The 22098-nt window shown below is 50.4% G+C and overlaps 1 protein-coding gene across 1 annotated transcript in view; it reads left to right on the plus strand.

The window, feature by feature from the left end:
- ADAMTS13 (ADAM metallopeptidase with thrombospondin type 1 motif 13) overlaps positions 1–22098 on the plus strand; it is an 86611-nt gene that overhangs the window by 20173 nt on the left and 44340 nt on the right. The window lies entirely within an intron of this gene.

The raw sequence follows: 22098 nt of genomic DNA on the forward strand, positions 1-22098 counted from the left end.
GGGTGGGAGAAGATCTTAAATCTCCCTTTTTTTTTTTACTTGTACCCCGCTTTCGTGTCTCCTTCTGCCATCCCACATCATCCTCCTCCACGCTATCTGAGGAGATGGCACCTTCCTCATTCTGGATCCTCCTGACCTCCTCATTCAGCTCGCCATCCCTCAGGGTCTCAGCAGCAAGGTTGGCCTCTGGGACAGAATGAGAGGTCGTCCCAGTAACTCGGGCTTTCCCCATCACCCTATCCCTTTGGCGTTTATCAAGACGTCTTAGTTGGGCTGGTGTCTTTCTCTTGCTGTTCCTCACTGACCCCTCAGTTCCTCCACCCCTGCTAGTCCCCTCCCCAGCAGATTCCGGCTCGTGATCTTCACCCGCTGGGGACAAGACTGCATTAGCGAAAGAACGAGGACAACGACTGAATGGGTGACCTAAGTCACCACACAGGTGACACCTAATCTCCGCACAAGATGCGGCAAGATGGCCTACACCCCCACACAAGGCACATTTCTGCACCGTACAGTTTGCACTGAAGTGTGTGGGGTCACCACATCTGTGACAGAGCTTCGGCTGACCCCGGTAGAAAATCTGGATACGATCCCTGCCGAGAAAGGCAGAGGATGGAATATGGGTAACTGTATTTCCTGAACGTTTAAGTTTTACCAGAAACGTCCAGGCTCCTGACCAGATGCCAAACTCGTCCCTGTTCTTCTGCGGGACCCCCATTACCTCGCCATACCGTCCTAACCAGGTGATGATGTCAACACAAGAGAGTGATTCGTTACGGGTCAAAACGGTCACTCTCTTGATTTCGTTTTGACGAGACAATGCTTGTACGGCAAAGTCTCGCCAGCCGGGCTCATTCTTTACCAATTCATAATTCGACCAGAAAAGCTCAAGCCCCTCTGGCCGAACAAAACTGATATCGAATTCAGGAGCACCGTAGGGATGTATCAAGGCAAAGATATCAACTGCCTTGAAGCCCATCTTTAGCAAGAGCTCAACCACTTTGGTCCTTGAAGGACACATATCTTCGCCCTGCCACCGAAGACGGACCACATTCCTACGGTTACTACCTGCCCCGGCTGTTGGGAGGGACCACACAGTATCGCCCCCTCTTTCCTCTCGGAAGGCAGAGAGACCGTGTCTCTCTATCCAGAAGGACAGATCAACTGCTCTACCCTCTACATTAATCGACCTTTCCCCCTTTTTCAGAGCTTCCAGGAGACGTCGCTGCAATAAACCGTCCCTAGAGTCAGGAGACGAGGAAAGTATTCTACTTCCCCCAGCAGTGACATTGGCATAACTCCTATGATCTGTCACCACTGGGGGGGCAACCGGACCAGACCCTACACCACTTCTAATGACAACATCCCCACCACCCCCAATAACAACATTAGCACTTCCCCCAACAACATTGTTTCCAATAACATCATCTGTAGTCCCATCACCACCCCTAATTTCAGCAACAGCAAAATCACCTTCTCCAATAATATTAACCTCCATCCGCTCCCCAGTCATACACCCCGTACCCCCATTTACCTTCTCATTCACACTGGCTGGACCAGAAACAGATAATCCGGCCTCAGCATCACGGGGCACTAGGGCTGGGACAACCTCCGCTGGCCCTTTAAGGGACCGGGCAGCATGCTTGCCCGGTCTAGAGGAGGCCCCAGCCCTGTTCTTATTAGTGCCCTCCGCCTCATCAGCATCATCTCCAGTCTTTTCATGGCGCCGCTGATCAATGGGATCAGCGGCACCAATACAAAACAAACATTTTTCTTCACTTTTGGGAGTGTCCGTTATGCTCTTTGCTACCTCCGGCACTGAGTCACCCCCCTCTCCCACAGGGGAGCGAACTACAGCACCGGAGTCTACCTCTCTGCCCACCGCTGGGCCGCCCTCACTGTACGGCCTTTCGGCCGATGCCATCTCTGCTCCATCCCTGCTACTGCAAACAGGCATGGAGCTCTGCGCCCTTTTAGTATCTGTACTCTCCCCGCACCTTTGCACCGAGTCCACCACAGAACACGGGCTGGGCTGGGTAACGGGGCTTGCACAATGAGCTGACCCTGCGGCCGACTCAGGGTATACAGGGAGGGGGGTGTAGATGTAACTCACCACTTCTTGCTGCTTTGGCTTGGTCTTCTTCTTCTTACCCCCAGGTGCCTCATTTGGGAGCTCATCTCCAAACACCAGGTTCTGAGGACACACTGGGGATTCCAGCATGCGGATCTGGGCCATTAGCGCCCCTCCCTGGTAGCTGCTGTCACTGTCCTCCCCTGAGTCGGCAGGTGATACTGCTGGTTGCTGTGCAGGGGGCCCACTGTACGGGGCCTGCTGCTGTTGCCGCAGGTCACCAGGTGGATCTGGCTGTTGTTCTTCCTCCATCTCCTCCGCATCATCCACCTGGCTCTCAGGTTGCAGCCCCATCAACCTTTTATTTTTATCTTCTTCTTTCACCCTGAAGCGCTCCTCATTTTCCAGTTTCTCTTTAAATGGCCCACTCTTCTCCAATAATTCGGCTCTCCTCTCCTCCAAAACTTGTATTTCAGACATGAGTCTCTTTATCTGCCCCTGGATCTCCGTCTTTTTCTTTTTTGGAGTTACCTTAGCCCTGGCACGGGCACACCGCAGTTCCTCTCGGAGCCTCCTGATGGCCTTACAGGCGTCTTCATACTCACGGAGGTGACTTTTTACCCGGGAGGTATAGGTGGAAATAGACTCCCGGGTCCTCAGCACTCCCCAGCCTTCCTCACTGAGGTCGGCTTCACCTCCGTGAGCACTCTGCCTTCTTTCTGATGAACCCAGCTTTCCGCTGGTAGCACCCAGCTTTCCTGAGGTGGATCCAGCCTTGGAGCTTCTCACCTCTGTGGGGGGAGTTGGAGCAGCATTGCTGCGACTCCTGGTGGAACGCCTCACCCCCAAATCCTCCGATGTTCCGGCCGCTTGCTGGCTTCTACTGCTCCCCTGCGGCCTAGTCCGAGGAGCAGAAGCCTGGGCCTCGCCTCCCTCACTCATGCCTGGAAACCCACTCCCTCCCTGGGGAGGAAGAAGCAGGCCCCAGGTGGAACAGGTGGAAATCCCTGGAGCTCAGGAGACACAGCAGACACACAGCACAGCTGAAGCACGACCACACCCGCAACTAATTGGTCAGCACTCCAGAGCTGTACTCACTACTCTGCTGGTGAGGTCACTGTGAACATACATTACATTACTTATCCTGTACTGATCCTGAGTTATATCCTGTATTATACCCCAGAGCTGTACTCACTATTCTGCTGGTGAGGTCACTGTGAACATACATTACATTACTTATCCTGTACTGTTCCATATATACTGCTTGACTAGGGTGTCATCTACATGCACTGGGACCCACTACCCCTCTCCCACCAAACACCACACTGATACAGGAATTGGGTAGAAAGGCCACTTTATTAAATAACAAAACCAAAATATCAATACCACATATAAATAGTTCAGGTAAGCAGTACCTGTCAAAATAGTTAACAAATACAAAAATAGTGCAAAACCTTATTTCCCAGTAAAACTCTACCACCTAACCAAAGGGGGACTTGGAGGCATCCCGATTTCTTCCTCAGGTCCCCTATTTGCCCTGGGTCATCCCTCACCTGACCCCAGGGCATCAGAGACCACTGCCCCTTTGGGCCGCAGGGGTCACCACACAAGGCTGGGTACCGCCCCCAGCCTCACCATCCCATTCACCGCCAAGCTCTCCCAATTGTCTCCAAGTCTCCCTCTAGCTCCTGCCACAAACGACCGGTTGTGACCCCTTACAAACAGACATCCACCCACAACTGAACACACTCCACCACCTCCCTGATTTCCAAGGTCCACAAGTCCATGCCTATGGGATGTAAATGCACTCCATCAGGCCCTAAAAATTTGGCGGAAGCCACCTCCAATTCCCAATGCCTGACCACCAGCCCCCCAGTCCTAGCTACAAAACGGCCCATCACCTGATTCACCTTTGCCCTTGCCCTGTTCAAGCTAGCTACTGACCGAGCATTCCGCCACAATATCGGACCAGATCACTAGTATGTCTGGAAAGGAAGACCAAATCTGAAGTAAATCAAGCTTCACATCCCCAAGGTCATTGCCCACAGCATGGAGCACTAACACATCAGGGGCCCTATCCAAAGTGACAAAGGACCGCAGAAAAGGGAGTACCCCAGCCCACAATAAACCTCCTTTCCCCAACCACAGCACCTGAGCCATCTCCCGAGAAAACCCCAACTGCCACCCATGCCACATCACAGCAAAGAGAATAAAACCCCCAACAACCATTCCCACCACCCAAATCTGCGCATTACATCAGTGTCCAGACCCCACCTAGAAGCCTCCGTGGCCACTCCAAACCTAAACGAGTGTGAGCTAAACTCCCCTGGAGCCTGGCCTAAAATCCCCAGTCCCAGCCAAAAAACCCAAACAAATTGAAACTTGGACAAAAACTCTCCACGTTCGTGCACCAACAAAGCCCCACCTGCCAATAGGGTGAAGTGCCATAATGGCCCTAAAACAGCTCATGGGACACACCCTGGAAGGGGCCAACCGAACCATGAATCCCCGCCCTGACTGGACTGTCTTCGAACGGCCTTAATGCTCAGTATGTGGCATTGCATGTGCCTGGGGTGTTGAATGAGATCGCTGACTCTCTTTCTTATTTCCAGTGGGAGTGATTTCGAGAGTTGGCACCGGAAGCGGACGTTGCCTTTCCCGGAAGAGTGGTTTGATGGCTGCCCTTGCTCTTGTCTGCAGGTCGGTCAGTGATAGTACACATTAGAAACCACAGAATCGTAGTACACATCAGAAACCAACAACTCCCCCTGAAACCTTACTAGGCAAGACCAGCTCTGACACCCTGAATGCCCCAAATGCCAATGATAAAGCAAGTCAGAACAAAACCTCCTCAAACTCCGAGACACAAACTCTCAACAAAACCCTGCACAACTCCTCAAGCAAGTTAAAGGACACGGGCTGCCCTCTTTACCAGAATAGCCTTTGTGGCGTCCGGCAGCCCACAAACCTGAAACCAGAAAGCTAATGGTGTGAATCTGCAGCTGAGCCCAGCCACGGACACCCCGTCCCCAAACAACCTGCCCACGAAGAACAAAACCGCAGCGTCCCAATCACCCTGAGACCGTGAAGCTCCCAATCCCCCCAACAAGCCTCCCACTTTCTCCAGCACCTACTATAGCCAGCCAATGTACTATCACTGACCGACCTGTGGACAAGAGCAAGGGCAGTCATCAAACCACTCTCCCCAACTCTTCCGGGAAAGGCGACATCCGATTCCGGAGCCACCTCTCGAAACCGCTCCCACGAGAAATGAGAGTGAGCGATCTCATTCAACACCACAGGCACATGCAACGCCACAAACTGAGCATTAAGACGCAAACCCCACAATACCAGCTGTCGCAATAACCGCACCACTGGCGGCAAATTCACCATCTGCGCATTGATAGCCTGCACCACTCCCAGGTTGTCACAGCAGAATCACACCTTCCGATCCCTGAGTTGCTCCCCGAAAATCTCAACAGCCACAAGTATGGGAAAGAGTTCCAAGAGCGCCAGGTTCCGGACAAAACCCGCGGCCCTCCATAACTCCAGTCAAAAACCCACACACCATTGGCCCTGCAAATAGGCACCAAAGCCACAGCTGCCCGACGTGTCCATAAACAGCTCCAGATCCCCATTAGACACCTGCCGCCCCATGATGAACGACCTACCATTGTAACAGTCCAGGAATTCCAACCACACTGCCAAATCTGCCCAGAGTGTCAAGCGCACATAATGCCTAGGCCGGCTCACTCCAGCCACCTACAATTGGCATGATCCAAAATTAAGGCGACTCAACAACGACTGCAGGTCTCGCAGCTGTATCTTATTCGCCCTGGCTGCAGCCGCCACTGCCCTGCGCAGCTCCAACAATTTGTCCTCAGACAGCCAACATTTCATGGCCACCGTATCAATTACGATGCCCAAGAACTTCAGCTGTGTAGCAGGCCTCTCCGTTTTATCAGGCGCCAGAGGCACCCCAAAGCAGGCCGCCACCTGCTTCATAGTCTGCAGCAGGACAGGACACACCATCAAACCCTCGGGCCTATAAAAATAAAGTCATCTAGGTAATCCAGTACGGAATCTACCTGAGACTCCAACCTCACCACCCACTCCAAAATGGTGCTGAAACACAGTGAACAAGAAATGGAGCACCCCATGGGCACATGGTCCACAAAAAACTCGCCATCCCAACAACACCTCAAAAAAACTAAACTATCCGGATGCTTCAATGACAATCTTGGCCAAGAGCACCCCCTGACCGTACCTGCGCACCCAGGCCAAAGCCACATCAAACGAGGCACCCCCCCCCACCACCACCACCGGATGGGAGAGGTGATGAATGAGCCGAAACTGGTTTGGCTCCTTCTTAGGCACCAAGCCCAGGGGAGACAAATGCAAGTCCGGCAGGGAAATAGTCAAGAAAGGGCCCGCCATCCGGCCCAGCCCCACCTCCTTCAGCACCTTATCCCGCACAACATCCGGATAACGAAAAGCCAAACTTATATTGGAACATGGAATATGAAAACCAAATTCAAACCCATCCCGCAAAAAAGCCTCGTCCCGCCTATTTGGATACCGTTCGAGGAACAGCACCATCTTTGCCACTTTCACTGGTGTCTCGCCTCTTCTGGTCAGCCTCCAATCCGCGACCTTTCCCTTTTTTAAAACAATGGGACAAACTATGAGCACCTCCACAACCGGAGCACTCATGCTTGAAAAGGCATCCTTCCCCAAATCGGCACTGGCCCTCATTAAATTGCCAACAACACCCTTTACCTGCCCCTGCCAGCCTACCAGATCCGGATGAACCGGCGCTGTCCCGAAAGGACTGCCCACTCCCCCACGGCGGCCATCAGCCACATCCAAAGACCGATGTCTTTGTGATCCTAGCGCAATGAAGGCTGAACCGCCTTCCGCTGCCTAAACTGTTCATCGTACCACAACCAAGCGGTACCCCCATAGACCTAGTAACCCTCCCTCACCAATTTTAAGTAACAAAAAAGTCCCAAGCAATTTTTCCGGCACCTGTTCCCCAATGGCGCTGGCCAATATGGCAAAGGCCTGCAGCCAAATAGCAAACATGCAAGGTATCAGCAGATACCTCCTGCGCTCCTCCTTCTTAGATTTGTCTGGCTTCAACCTATCAAGGTTGAATTTTTCCAGCAGCAACAAGGAGATCTCCACGTACTCTTCCAGATCTTCTCCCTGACCTCCGCCTTCAAGTGAGCTCCAAGAGGGCTCTCGAAGCAAACATAAATCTCCCCCCGTGCCGAATCTGCCAAACGCACAGCCTCTCCTGCCCTAACCACCACCGCAGGAGCCCCGTTTTCACTACCTGTCAGAGCCCCAACCCCCACCACACTCGCCACCGGCAGACTCCGCATAGCCCCTGACTCCCAAACCACTGCCGGGGACCCCTTTCCACCCACTGCCTTATCCTGCAACAGCCCTTTAACATCCTGCAGTAAAACATGTAAACCCGCCCCCATTCCCCCAAACCCACACCGGAACCAGTGGTCAACTCACCAAACCTCTCTGGCCCCTGCGGACCAACAGCTGTAGCTCCCTGTGATCCTGGATGCCCCTGGACAGCACCTGAAGGTCTGAACGAGGAATCTTGCCACGAAGACCTGCCGTCCACAGCCTGGGCAGGCGGCCCCACCACACCACTGACCATGGACCACTGCTTGTAGCCTCAGATGATCTAGCAGACACCAAGGCAGGCAGACTCCGCCACCCGCTGCCCACTGCGGAGATTTCTCCCTGTTACCTTACCTCCTTCCTGAGCAAGAAGGCCGGCAGAGGGAGCAGGAGGGTCCCGAGCGGGGCTCTCATGGCGGAGACAGGTGTGAGGGATGACCTCCAGGCTAAGGCGCTCTGGCGGGCAGGTCTTGTGGGCACTGGATTGCAGGACCCCCGATGGGGCCACGTTGTCAAGAGAGGCCAGCAGCTGTTCCTCCAACCATCCGGGTCTACGGAGCAAGGCTTCTTCCCTGATCCGCCGCAGAAGCTCCTCCAAAGCAGCCTGGGTAAGTTAAAAGCACTGCTACACAACTTCTTTCCTCAGCTGGCTCTCCTCACACACTGGACCCCCTTTCCCTAGCCCACTCCTTATATAAACTTCCCACCAGGACCCTCCCTCTGCCTGCCCTGACCTATCCTTAACCCCACATTCACCCGGTGTGCTTCAGATCTATCCCCTGTCATGGACCCCTCCAATTCCCATGCTGTCCACTCCGGGGTTGTCTTTACTAACACAGTCATCTATATGGATAATTAGACAGGTATTTGTTCAGACATTGTATAAGGTCCTGAGGGTAATGATTGGGTGAGGACGATCAATACATTTCAAAGCATCATCCTTTACCTTCTCTTATGTCATTTACCTTGATATTCTTTCCATCCCTTAGGGGGATATTATTTTTGTTTAGTCAATGCAAAAAATGAAATATTATGCTATAGCACCACCTAGTGCTGTCATTTCTGCATTGCGCCCATGTTGTATTTGTTTTTCAATTCTCATTAACCCTGGGCTCTCAAGCCATTGTCGGGCATGTACCAAAATCTACAGTGTGGGGTCCTGTATGCACTGTGTACAGTATATAATAAAAGACTTATCCTGTACTGATCCTGAGTTATATCCTGTAGATCTTTTATTAAAATTTCAAACATAACAATAAAAAAATTACAAAACATAAACATATCATATCCGACAGAACATAATCAATATAATGATCATAAAACCATCACCATAGCATAAAATACAACACCGGTCCACCCCACACTCATTCCTGCACACAAACATATACAATATTTACAAAAGACATATTCCTATAATACCCATTATACCCATACCATACTAATAAACTATATACACTAATACTAAATGTGAATTTCCTGGCCCAGTTGCAATACCAAAAACCCAATACCAGTAATATACCAAAAAGAATAACAACAACAACAATAATAATATATACAAAATAATAAAAACCAACACAAACAAAATAACACCACATTTTTTTTTTTTTTTTTTTGGCCCTGAGCTGGTCCCGCATCCCATGCCCCCAGTACATGTTACCAGACGTCCATGAACCAGTCCAGGATTTTCTGTATATATAAAAGTCCCATACAAACCCCCTCCCCCCTTTTTAACCCACCACCCAACCTAAACTAAACCCAAACCCCAGGTGGCATCACACAATATATACAATATATACATTACATAAAATATACACAGACTAACAATATATACAATACATAAGTATACAAATAGACTACAACAATAAATACAATAACAAATACATATAACAATATAAGCCAAACAACAAACCCCTAAAGCTCAAGTTCAGCGCCTGCAAGCCCTATATTACCATAAACCAACTGCTCAAAACAAAAAGACTAATGTGCCAGCATTAGCCCACCACCAGGGGGAGACAACAGGCTAAGGCACTTTAAAGGCAGAGCCCCTCCATAGACGAGAGGCCCTGCCAGCACCCAGCCTCTCGTACTCCAGAGAACGCACCTTCACCAGGTCACCGAGAATGTTCCTAACCACCACATCCACAGGGAGGATTTTACGCTGCGTCGACACTAAACACCGTGCGTTCCACGTGTAGTACCTGACCACTGAGCTGACTAGGAATAAAGTGCACTGGTCCCAGCCTCCAAGGTTTCTGAATGCCCCATAGGCCCATTCCGCATAGGAGAGACTGGCCAGCCGAGGCCAACCAATGGAAGCGCCCACCCTGTTGTAAACCTCTGTGTTAAAGGGACAATGAAGCAGAAAATGCTCCATGCTTTCCAGCATGCCTCCACACTCTTCGCGGGGACATCCCCGGTCATCAGAGCTCCTGCACTTCAGATTGTCCCTCACACACAGTTTCCCATGGAAGCAGCGCCAAGTCAAGTCCCAAAACTTCAAGGGGATCCTGATAGAATTCAAAAGCTCTAAACCCACCTCCAGATCCCGACTTGGGCAGTCCTGGAGCGCCAATGGCCTCTGGAAATGAGAAGACAGGACCCTCTTGTCAAGGAATTTCCTCGACAGAGTCCTAATCTCCCCCATCCCCAGACCCCACCGACGAATAACCTTCAGAACCGGGGTAGCATAAGCCGGGAGATGTCCGTGTGGTGTGCGAAGATCCTTCACTTGCCCTCCTGTCTCCCATTCCTGGAAGAAAGGCCGAAACCATCCCCTACAGGAGGATACCCACGGAGGAGCCCTCTCTGACCAGAGGTTTGCTATATTGGTCTTAAGAAAGGTATTCACTAGGAACACCACAGGGTTGACCATACACAACCCCCCTAGTCTCCTTGTACGGTAAGTAACCTCCCTCTTCACTAGGTTCAGTCTATTCCCCCATAACATCTGGAAGAACACACTGTAGACCCGGGTCCAGAGAGGTTCTGGCAACATACATACACTGCCCAGATATATCAACAAAGGGAGCAGGAATGTTTTGATCAGGTTAACCCTTTCCCGGAGGGTCAAAGACCAACCCTTCCACTGATCCACCTTCTGAGCGGCGATCTTAAGCCTGCTGTCCCAGTTTTGTTTGGGGTAATCCCCTTGGCCAAATTCAATGCCGAGAACTTTTGAAGATTCCTGGGGCTCTGGAAGGGCGTCCGGGAGATCAAAACTAGGATCTCCCCCTCCCAGCCAGAGACTCTCACACTTATCCTGGTTGATCTTGGACCCGGATGCCTCCGAGTAGCGGTCCACCTCTGACATCACCCATCTGACCTCCTCTTGTGAGGAGACAAACACAGTGACATCATCAGCATATGCTACCGCCCTCAGAGCCGAATCCGGCACCGCCAGGTCCATTCTCACCCCCGCCAACGGTCCACAATCAATCCTCCTAAGGAAAGGATCAATTGCAAACACGTACAGCAAAGGGCTTAAAGGACAACCCTGACGGACACCAGACCCAACCTCAAAGGAGCGACCAATCCAACCATTCACAAGCGGGAAACTCTCTGCCCCTGCATACAAGGTCTTAAGCCAATCAACAAACCCCCCCGGCAGGCCATATCTCAGAAGAACAGACCAGAGGTACTCATGGTTAACCCGATCAAACGCTTTTGCCTGATCCAAGGACAGCAAGTACCCCTTCCAGTGGCCAGCCCTACCCTGCTCCACAGCCTCCCGGACACCGAGCACAGCACTAAATGTACTGCGGCCCGGAACAGAGCAATGCTGAGCCCCCGAAAGGAGCCGGGGTGCAAACTCCACCAGCCGGTTAAACAGCACTTTTGCCAGAATCTTTCTGTCCGCATTGAGAAGAGCTATGGGACGCCAATTCTCAATGTGGGACGGGTCTTTACCCTTTGACAAGATGATCAGCGCTGACCTCCTCATTGTCTTTGGCAGAGTGCCCGAGGATAGACACTCATTAAAAACCGCAGTCAAGAGGGGAACCAAAGTGTCCTTAAAGGTCTTGTAGAACTCAGATGTTAAGCCATCCGGACCGGGTGACTTCTTGAGGGCAAGCCCATCAATCGCCATCCTGACTTCCTCTTCCCGGATCATCTCTGTCAAAATGTCAAGAGAGGGGTCTACTCCTGGTTCAGGGATGGTTTCAGCCAAGAAAGCTGATACCTTATCTCGATCTAGATCCTTCCTTCCCAAGAGGTGCGAGTAGAAGGATCTGACGACCTCCAGGATCCCTGATCTGGACCTTTTCAAGGATCCCGTACTATCAATCAGTCCTGAGACTATTTTACTATTCACTGACATCTTGCAGTTTCTGTAAGGGTCGGGCGAGCGGTACTTCCCGTAATCCCTCTCAAAAACCAAAGATGCGTGTCTGTCGTACTGGCACTTCATCAACAAGGACTTCACTCTGGAGATATCCTCTCGGCTACCTCCAGTCGAGACAAGGTTCTCAAGTTTCTTCCTCAGGCCCTGGTACAAACGGTACTTGTTTAGGCTTCTGAGGCCCGAGAGCTGGCGGAAGAATCTCGCAACCCTTTTCTTGAAGATCTCCCACCACTCTGACTTACTGCTACAAAGGCCCAGCAATGGTACCTGGCTCTGAAGAAAATCCTCAAAGGACTGTCTTATCTCCGCTTCTTCCAAGAGAGACGAATTCAGCTTCCAATAGCCTCTGCCCATCCGGGGGGTCTCTGTGACATTCAGAGAAAACAAAATTAAACAGTGATCGGAGAACTCCACCTCAACAACAGATACTGCTGAAGAGACGGCTTCCTCCTTCAAATAAAACCTGTCTATCCTAGACCTACAACTACCCCTATGATAGGTGAATCCCGCGTGGCCTGGGGTGTACCGGATGTGGACATCCACCAGGCGAGCCTCACTTGCTATGCTATTAAGGGCGACGCTATCATAAGTCAGCTTGTCTCTGGAACCTCCCCTATCTTGGGGCCTCGTGACAGCATTGAAGTCCCCTCCAAAGACCACCTGCCGACTTGTAAAAAGATAGGGCTTGATCCTCATAAAGAGACACTTCCGGTCCCACTTAGACTGTGGGCCGTAGATGTTAATAAGGCGAAGTTCTTGTCCCTTCATGAGGACATCTAAGATCAGGCACCTCCCCATTTCTAACTCGATAACCCGTCGGCATTCTACCGCTGAAGTAAAAAGGACCGCCACTCCGCTATACGGCTCGGCCCCAAGAGACCAGTAGGAGGGCCCATTCCTCCACTCTCTTTTAGCCTTGTAGATAGATGACATATCTGTTAGCCTGGTCTCCTGCAAAAATAAAATATCAGCATTAATGTGGGCAAAAAAATCATAGGCCGCAAATCGAGCTGTATCTGACTTAATGCTGGCAACATTAATGGATGCCAGAGTCAACGGAGAGGGTGCCGCCATCGAGGGTGATTGAGTTAGATAGCTTTCTTTTTCCCACCATCCTTCCCATCCACCCCACCACCCTCCTCATCAGATGATGGTTTACCCCTTTTTAGTGAGATGGATGTGTCCATTTTCCCATTATATACATTTTCCTCGTCCCCTGACTCTGGGCCAGTCTCCCCCCCTGAAGACAAAGATTCCCCAGGGAGAGAGGACTCAGCGTCTCCTGTGAGCCCCCCCGCAACATCCGGAACCTCACCCCCCGCCTCCTCCCCCTCCGAAGAGGAAATGTCGCGGAGGGCTCGGAACCGGTTGGAGAGACCAATCAGAGGGAGATCAGTTGTACCTTCCTTTGGCATCTGGCGGGTGGGAGAAGATATTACATCTCCTCTTTTTTTATTCCTCCGAGTACCCCGCTTTGTTTCTGCCCATCCCCCACTGTCCTCATCCGCGCTCTCACCATGGGAGGACAGTGAGGAGACGGCATCCCCCTCTTTGTGGATCCTCCCAATCTCCTCATCCAGTTCACTATCCCCCAGGGCCTCAGCAGTAAGACTGGCCGCAGGGACAGGATCAGGAGTCACCCCAGTTGGTTGATGCTCCTGTGAGTCCTGAATCTCCCTATCCCTTTGGCGCTTCTTGAGACGCCTCAGTTGGGCAGGCGTCTTCTGCTTACTTTTCTTCCCTGGCCCCTGCACCCCTTCATCCCCGACGGCCATCGCCCCAGCAGAATCCACCTCAAGGCTTACTCCCACCGGGGCAACAACCGCGTTGACAAAAGAACGAGGGCAGCGACTGAATGGGTGACCTAAGTCACCACACAGGTGACACCTAATCTCCGCACAAGATGCAGCGAGATGACCTATTTCCCCACACAGAGTGCACTTCTGCACAGTGCAATTGGCACTAAAATGCGTGGGGTCACCACATCTGTGACAGAGCTTCGGCTGACCCTGGTAGAAGATCTGGATACGATCTCTTCCGAGGAAGGTCGCAGATGGTATATGGGTAACTGTGTTTCCTGAACGCCTCAGTTTGACCATAAACGTCCAGGCCCCTGACCAGATGCCATATTCATCCCTGTTCTTTTTTGGGACCTCCACCACCTCTCCATACCGACCTAGCCACGTCATGATGTCAATACAAGAGAGTGATTCGTTACGGGTTAAAACTGTCACTTTCTTGACATTATTTTGGCGAGACACCGCCTGAATGGCAAAGTCTCGCCAGCCGGGTTCATTCTTTATCAGCTCATAATTCGACCAGAAGAGCTCAAGCCCCTCCGGCCGAACAAAGCTGATATCAAACTCAGGGGTACCATAAGGATGTATTAAGGCGTAGATGTCAGCTGCCTTAAAGCCCAACTTCAGCAGAAGCTCAACAACTTTAGATCTTGGAGGACATGTATCACTGCCTCTCCATCTCAGCCGGACCACATTCCTACGGAGACCACCTGGCCCGGCTGTAGGGAGGGACCACACATTATCCCCCCCTCTCTCCTCTCGGAAGGCTGAAAGACCATGTCTCTCTATCCAGAAGGATAGATCAACCTCCCTACCCTCTACATTGATCGATCTCTCCCCTCTCCTTAAGGCCCCCAGGAGACGCTGCTGCAAACTGCTCTCCCCAGAGCCAGAGGACGAGGAAGGTGCCCCCCTCCCCCCAGCGGTGACATTTGCGTAGCTGCGTACCGGTGCTGCCACCGCTGGGGGTGCAACTGGACCAGGCCCTACATCCCCACCACTAATCTGCGCCCCTTCACCACCCTCCTCCACATAATCCATACCCAAACCATTGTCACATGTTTTAGCTAATGTGCCCCCCATACCTCCACCCGTGCTACAGCCCAAACCACCATTCAAAGCCCCAGACAAATTATTAACAGATACATTCACTCCTTCATTCACTTTTACATTAACTTTCTCACTCATACTGGCTGGACCGGTGTGTTCTGGTGCAGATTTTGTACCATCAGCATCACTGGGTACCAGAGCTGGAGCCACCACCACAGGACAGGTCACCGGTCCCTTATACAAGGACCGGGAAGCCTGCCTAGCCTGCTTATTAGCGGCCCCAGCCCTGTTTTTATTGGTACCCTCCGCCTCATCAGTACTGGAGTTTCCTGCTCCTGGGCGCCGCTGATCTGGATCAGCGGCGCCAATACAAAATAGGGGTTTAAGTCCAGTCTTTCTGGGAGGCGAAGACATCTTAGCCCCGGCAGCTCCTCCACGACGACACCGCTGCTCCAAAGGAACAGCAGTGCCAACGCTCAGAGCCACCGGAGCTCCCGCAGCCGACTCTGGCACAAAATCGCCCCCCCCTCCCGTTAGGGAGCAACCCAATGTGCCAGAGCCCTTACTGCCCATCGCTGGGCAAATATCACTGTCCGACCTCACAGCCGATACACTGTCTGCTCCACCACTGTTACTGCAAACAGCTATGGAGCTCACCGCCACACTAGACTCCATACTCTCCCCACTCTCCTGCACTGAGTCCACAGCAGAACTCAGGCTGGGCTGAGAAATGGGGTTCACACAGTGAGCTGACCCTGCGGCCAGTCCGGGGGGTTCAGGGAGGGGGGTATATACAAATGTTACCTGCTCCTGGAGCTTGGTCTTCTTTGACTTCTTCTTTTTCCTTCCCCCAGGTGCCTCCTCTGGTAACTCATGTCCAAACGTGAAGTCCTGGAGGCGACCTGGGGACTCCAGGAGCTGGATCTGGGCCATCAGCGCCCCTCCCTGGTGACTGGTGCTACTCTCATCCCCCGAACCACCAGGGCCGCAGCCAGATGACATTGCCACTTGCCCTGCAGGGAGCCCACTGTATGGGGTGAGATGTTGCAGACCCCCGGGTGGATTTGGCTCAACATTATCGGCCTCCGCAACGTCTCCTTCCTCCTCCACCCGTGGCTGAAGCCCCCTCAGCTTTCTTTGCTTCTCCCTCTCCTTTTCTGCAAAGCGATCTTCATTCTGAAGCTTTTCTTTAAATGGCCCGCTGTTCTCCAAAATAAAAGTTTTCCTTTTCTTTAGATTGCTGATGCTGGTTTTAAGCTGTTTAATCCTTGCTGACAGCTCAGCCTTCTGGTGTTTTGACGCAGTTTCCATTAAGGCTTTTGCCTCCTGTACCTCCTCCTGGAGCCTATACAAGCTGCTCCTTGCTTCTTTATATCCCTGAAGTATCTCTGCAACACGGGATCCATAGGTGGTTCCAGGCTCCTGGGCCCTGGGCATTGCCCAATCCTCCTCCACACCTCCATGGGCATTTGGCTTTGCTCCAGGAGGAGTATCACAGTCCATAGTACCTGTAGTACCTTTTGTTGGAGCAGCCTTGCGGCTGCTCTTCGTCTCCATGGGCTCAGGAGGTGCTGGAGATACATCGCTGCATCTCCTGGCAGAGCGCCTTAACCCAGAGACCTCTGGTGCAGTTCCTGATGCTGGTCCCTCTGCAACTGGTCGCTGGCTCCCCCTGCCCCCCGCGGACCTACTTCGGGGGGCAGGTGTTGGGGTTCTCCGCTCTTCGCTCATACCAGGAAACGAACCCCCCCTCTGGGGAAAGGAAGGTCGCCCCTGGGAGAGAGGTGGATCACTCTCAAGGTCGAGCACACCAAACGCTCACAGGAAGCTCAAACAGGAAGATGCTCCCTCTAGTGGCCAGACTCCAGAGCTGTACTCACTATTCTGCTGGTGAGGTCACTGTGTACATACATTACTTATCCTGTACTGATCCTGTGTTATATCCTGTATTATTCCCCAGAGCTGCACTCACTATTCTGCTGGTGAGGTCACTGTATACATAAATTACATTACTTATCCTGTACTGATCCTGATTATATCCTGTATTATACTCCAGAGCTGTACTCACTATTCTGCTGGTGAGGTCACTTTGTAAATACATTACATTACTTATCCTGTACTGATCCTGAGTTATATCCTGTATTATACTCCAGAGCTGTACTCACTATTCTGCTGGTGAGGTCACTGTGTACATACATTACATTACTTATTCTGTACTGATCCTGAGTTATATCCTGTATTATACTCCAGAGCTGTACTCACTATTCTGCTGGTGAGGTCACTGTGTACATACATTACATTACTTATTCTGTACTGATCCTGAGTTATATCCTGTATTATACTCCAGAGCTGTACTCACTATTCTGCTGGTGAAGTCACTGTGTACATACATTACATTACTTATCCTGTACTGATCCTGAGTTATATCCTGTATTATACTCCAGAGCTGTACTCACTATTCTGCTGGTGAGGTCACTGTGTACATACATTACATTACTTATCCTGAGTTATATCCTGTATTATACTCCAGAGCTGCACTCACTATTCTGTTGATGAGGTCACTGTGTACATACATTACATTACTTATCCTGTACTGATCCTGATTATATCCTGTACTGATCCTGAGCTGCACTCTTTATTGTGAATGGTAGCATAACTTGCAGCGTGTGAATGTACTCTAAAGCATACATTCAGTCATGGTTCGGGTGGCAGGATATATATTCACATTTTTGAATCCCTGCTCGAGCCCAAGACTTGTGCGAGACTACGGATTTGGCAGAAGACCCTTAGTCTTGGATGGGACCTCCGCAAAATCCGTAAAGTTAACATCTGTTGTCTCGCACAGGTCTTGCAAACATTTTAACATGTATCCTGCCGTCCAAGCCATCACTGGACATACACTTTAAGAAAACATGACTGCTTTCTTTTCCGGTGTGGGCTGAACTGCAATACCAGTCCCCGCCCATGGACATGAGTGGCGCTGTTTGTAGTCCAAAGCAGCCCTATTTTTCTAATCTTGTACAAAGTCTTGAAAAAAATCTAATCTTTTGTGACAGGACCTCTGTAATGACACTTTTCCCTGTTCTTCTTACTGTGACTGACATATGACGGTACAGTGTACGGTCAGACATATATGAGCACGGAGCTGCCTCTATTTTCAGGTGCTTTTCACCCGAACAAAAAGCTTCTCCTTAGAACTTGCAGCAGCGATTCCCGTCACCTACGCGCTGGTATAAAACCGCTGGTACAGTAAATACGTTTGGTGGACTCCTGCCAAATCTCCTAAATTATATCCAATCTCCATCTATTACCGATTATTACGGGATGTGATTTGTATCCTGTCTCTTTTGTAGTATTTGGTAAACAGCAGGTGCCTTATTGTAGGTTTCATATACTAATTTATATATATGATGTAACGCCGCAGCTGCTCTCTTATTTTATGGCTGAATTCCTTACTTAAAGGGGACCTGTGATACTAAAAATCATGTTATAGAGCAGGAGGAGCCCAGCAGGCTCATATATAGTTTTACAGGAACATATTCAGGACATTTGTCATTTAGGCTGAACACAGACACAGCGTTTAAAAAAGAAATAAAAAAATACAACAATGCCCCAAAATATCCATAATCACCACGTGGTGTTTTTAGGACAAAAATGCTGTGGCCAGATGCTAGCTGGGAGTCATGGGAAAATTGGTAGCCCCATTGAACCAACCAGTGTTGGCCAGCATCCCATTCACTCTCTTTGGGGCTTGTGAACATTGTAGAGCTTAGCATTCCCGTAATTGGTGAGGGTCCTAGCGACCGGACCCCCAACTATCAGCTTCTTATCCCATGTTCTGTGCATCATTGGGGAGAGTTTAAAAAAAACCTTTAACTTTCAGACACTTTTTTTTTTGCAGAGGATTGTTTTTGCGGGTGACGGCATATGAGGATGTAATATGAGGACTGGAAATGAGGTCGGGATATGAGGACAAGATATAAGGATGGGACATAAGGACGGGATATGAGGATGGGACATGAGGACAGGACATAAGGACGGGATATGAGGATGGGACATAAGGACAGGACATAAGGATGGGACATAAGGACGGGATATGAGGACAAGATATCAGTATGGGACATAAGGACGGGATATGAGGACAAGATATCAGTATGGGACATAAGGACGGGATATGAGGACAAGATATAAGGATGGGACATAAGGACAGGATATAAGGACAGGATATAAGGATGGGATATGAGGACAAGATATAAGGATGGGACATAAGGACAGGATATAAGGATGGGACATAAGGACGGGATATAAGGATGAGACATAAGGACGGGATATAAGGATGGGGTATGAGGACGGGATATAAGGATGGGGTATGAGGACAAGATATGAGGACAAAATATTAGGTCGGGATATGAGGTCTGGATATGAGGATGAGATATGAGGTCAGGATACAAGGACGAGATATGAGGTAAGGATTTGGGGACAGAATTTGAGGTCTGGATATGAGGATGAGATATGAGATCAGGATACAAGGACGAGATATGAGGTAAGGATTTGGGGACAGAATATGAGGTCTGGATATGAGGATGAGATACAATGACTGGATATTAGGACGGGATATGAGATTGGGATAAAAGAACAAGAGCGTCATTGTTGCTTTTGTTTCCCACAAGGTTTAGGTAGGAAGACCAGGCAAACTTAGCTAGTAGACTATAAAGACAAACAAGTTGCTATACAGGTGTAGCAGGGCTGTGCTTGTCAATAACTGAGCTGATGGCAGTATGGTGGTTGCTAAAGATGTCACTGAGTACAACACAACAGCAATCGATAACAACGATGCTGTGTATAGATGATGGCGTTACCTGTTGACATTGCGACACCTTATTGAACATCTCGATCTACATTAACAATTGCATCATTCTACGAGCCCGGCAGAAGCTGTGATTGCACCAACAGCAGAGGACCTGTGACCCTAATGACAACAGGCACCTTTAATTAAAGGGGAAGTCCACTTACTTATTGTTATCATGAGGATGTTCAGAATTCAGTTTCTTTTTTTATCTCTACTGTTTTCACTGTCGCCCCCTGCTGAGTAATTATAACATGTCTATTACACATTACCAGTCTTCACATATTTCTCTCTACCAGGATGAATAGAACTTGGGTCACTTACTTCATATCATGTTATGCTTTAAAGGGGTACTCCGGCACTTAGACATCTTATCCCCTATCGCCCCCTCCCATAGGCTTGCATTGAGGGGCAGAGCGTGATGTCACACGGGGGCGAAGGCGTGATGTCACACGCCGCCTGCCCCGTGGTCGCCGGTAATCAGACCCGGAGCGAAAATGTTCCGGGGACTGATTTTAATTGGGGTGCTGCGTGCAAGATCATGGGGGTCGCCAGCGGATGGACCCCCGCGATCAGGCATCTTATCCCCTATCCTTTGGAAAGGGGATAAGATGTCTAAGCACCGGAGTACCCCTTTCAATACATAAGGTGGGAACAAAGGGGGAGATTTATCAAAACCGCTTGCCTCTTTCATTTTTCAGAGGCCTTTCTAAAAATGAAAGAAGCGATCTGATTGGTTGCTAGGGGCAACTGCACCACTTTTCCTCTACACAGGTTTTGATGAATCTCCCCCAATGGTCCTCTTAGACAGCGCCAGCCGTGCTGTATATGAGTGCCAATCGCTTAGTTCGGCACTTGTTCGGCTCAAGTGACATGAGACATCGACCCCTATAAAAAGAAGAATTGATGTAAACATCTAGAACAGCTGTCCCGGCAGGCTGGGAGTTGTAGTGTTGCAACAGCCAGAGGCACCCTTGTTGGGAAACACTGGTTCAGAGGAATGGATGGAGGTCGTGAGTAAGAGACATCAATGTTAAGATGGTTTAAAAGAACGAGAAGGCTGGAACTGGCTTAAAAAAATACGAAAATATTAAAACTATACTTACCCTGCTCCATAGCTGATGCTGCTTCGGTGTCCCCTGCCAGTCACTGCCCTCAGCACTCTCTGCTTGCAAGTACGGCATGTGACCACTGAAGCTGTGATTGGCTACAGCGTCACCTGGACCGGGTGACAAAAGATTTTTTTTTTTTTAAATACGGTAAGTAGAAAAATAGAAAATTGTGGCACTCACCATCTGAAGGTAAAACAAAATCCTTTATTCATATAAATCCATAAAAGCTCATAGCAGAGGATGTGGACAGAGGCTGGAGCAACATATTGTGGTGGCCCAGTATGGGAGGTGTTACCCCGTACCCTTGCTGCCCTGTCAGGCAGCCTCCTGCAGTGTCCCCTGGGCCCCCCCATCTGTTTATTGTAATTGTATATAATCCCCTATGTTATATATGTAAGACTGTTATACCTTTAAGACTGTTTACCATGTGATTTGTCATATGATTGTTACCCAGGAGGTATCAGTGACCAGGGATGACCAATGGGACCCCACCAGAGCCTCCCTCATATAAGCCCTGGGTGGAGCCTCTGCTCTTAGTCTTTGCTGAGGTCCAGTCAAGTCGAGCCTAAGTGTCCAGAGTCATAGGAGCCTCAGGTCCAGTCTGTGCAGCCACAAGCTACAAACCTGCAAGTAACCACAGTCACAGTCTTGTCAGTCACAAGTCAGTCAAGTCAAAGTCATCTGTCTAGTCAACGTGGCCTGCACTAAATTGTCCAGTCCTACTACAAGTCCCAGCAAGTCTTTAAGGTCTTTGGGTCACTGGTCACCTCTGTGGGCCTGGCTGAAATGTATAGACTTTTCCACCTGTCTAACCTCAGTAAAGCTACCGTTATCCGTAACTTGGCGTCCGAGTCATTATTGCCCCCGCACCTAGCCCAGGATCCAGCTGTATACCTTCGGGTGGTATTGAGGATAAAACACGCCCTAGCGTCATGAATACAAGGGGTTAAAGGGGTACTCCGCCCCTAGCATCTCATCCCTTATCTATGGGAGGTGGCGTGATGGCTGCCACGCCCCTCCCATAGACTTGTATTGCGGGGGCGGGCAGTGACATCACGAGGGGGCGGAGCCGTGACATCACGAGGGGGCGGAGCCGTGACGTCACGATACTCTGGCCCCTGTATCGCTGGTCATTACGCACAGAGCGAGTTTACTCTGTGCAGTAATGATAGCGGGGCGCTGCAACGGAGATCCCGGGGGTCCCCAGCGGCAGAGATCCCGGGGGTCCCCAGTGGCAGGACCCCCGCGATCTTGCATCTTATCCCCTATCCTTTGGATAGGGGATGAGATGCTAGGGGCAGAGTACCCCTTTAATGCCATCTGCTCTTTGCATAACACCCCCATACCACAATATGTTTCGCGCCGTCCGGCACGAAACATATGTTGCTACAGCCTCTGTCCATATCCTCTGCTGCAAGCTTTTATGGATTTATATGAATAAAGAATTTAGTTTT

Source organism: Hyla sarda, chromosome 9 (genome assembly GCF_029499605.1).
Source record: "Hyla sarda isolate aHylSar1 chromosome 9, aHylSar1.hap1, whole genome shotgun sequence".
NCBI classification, from domain to species: Eukaryota; Metazoa; Chordata; class Amphibia; order Anura; family Hylidae; genus Hyla; species Hyla sarda.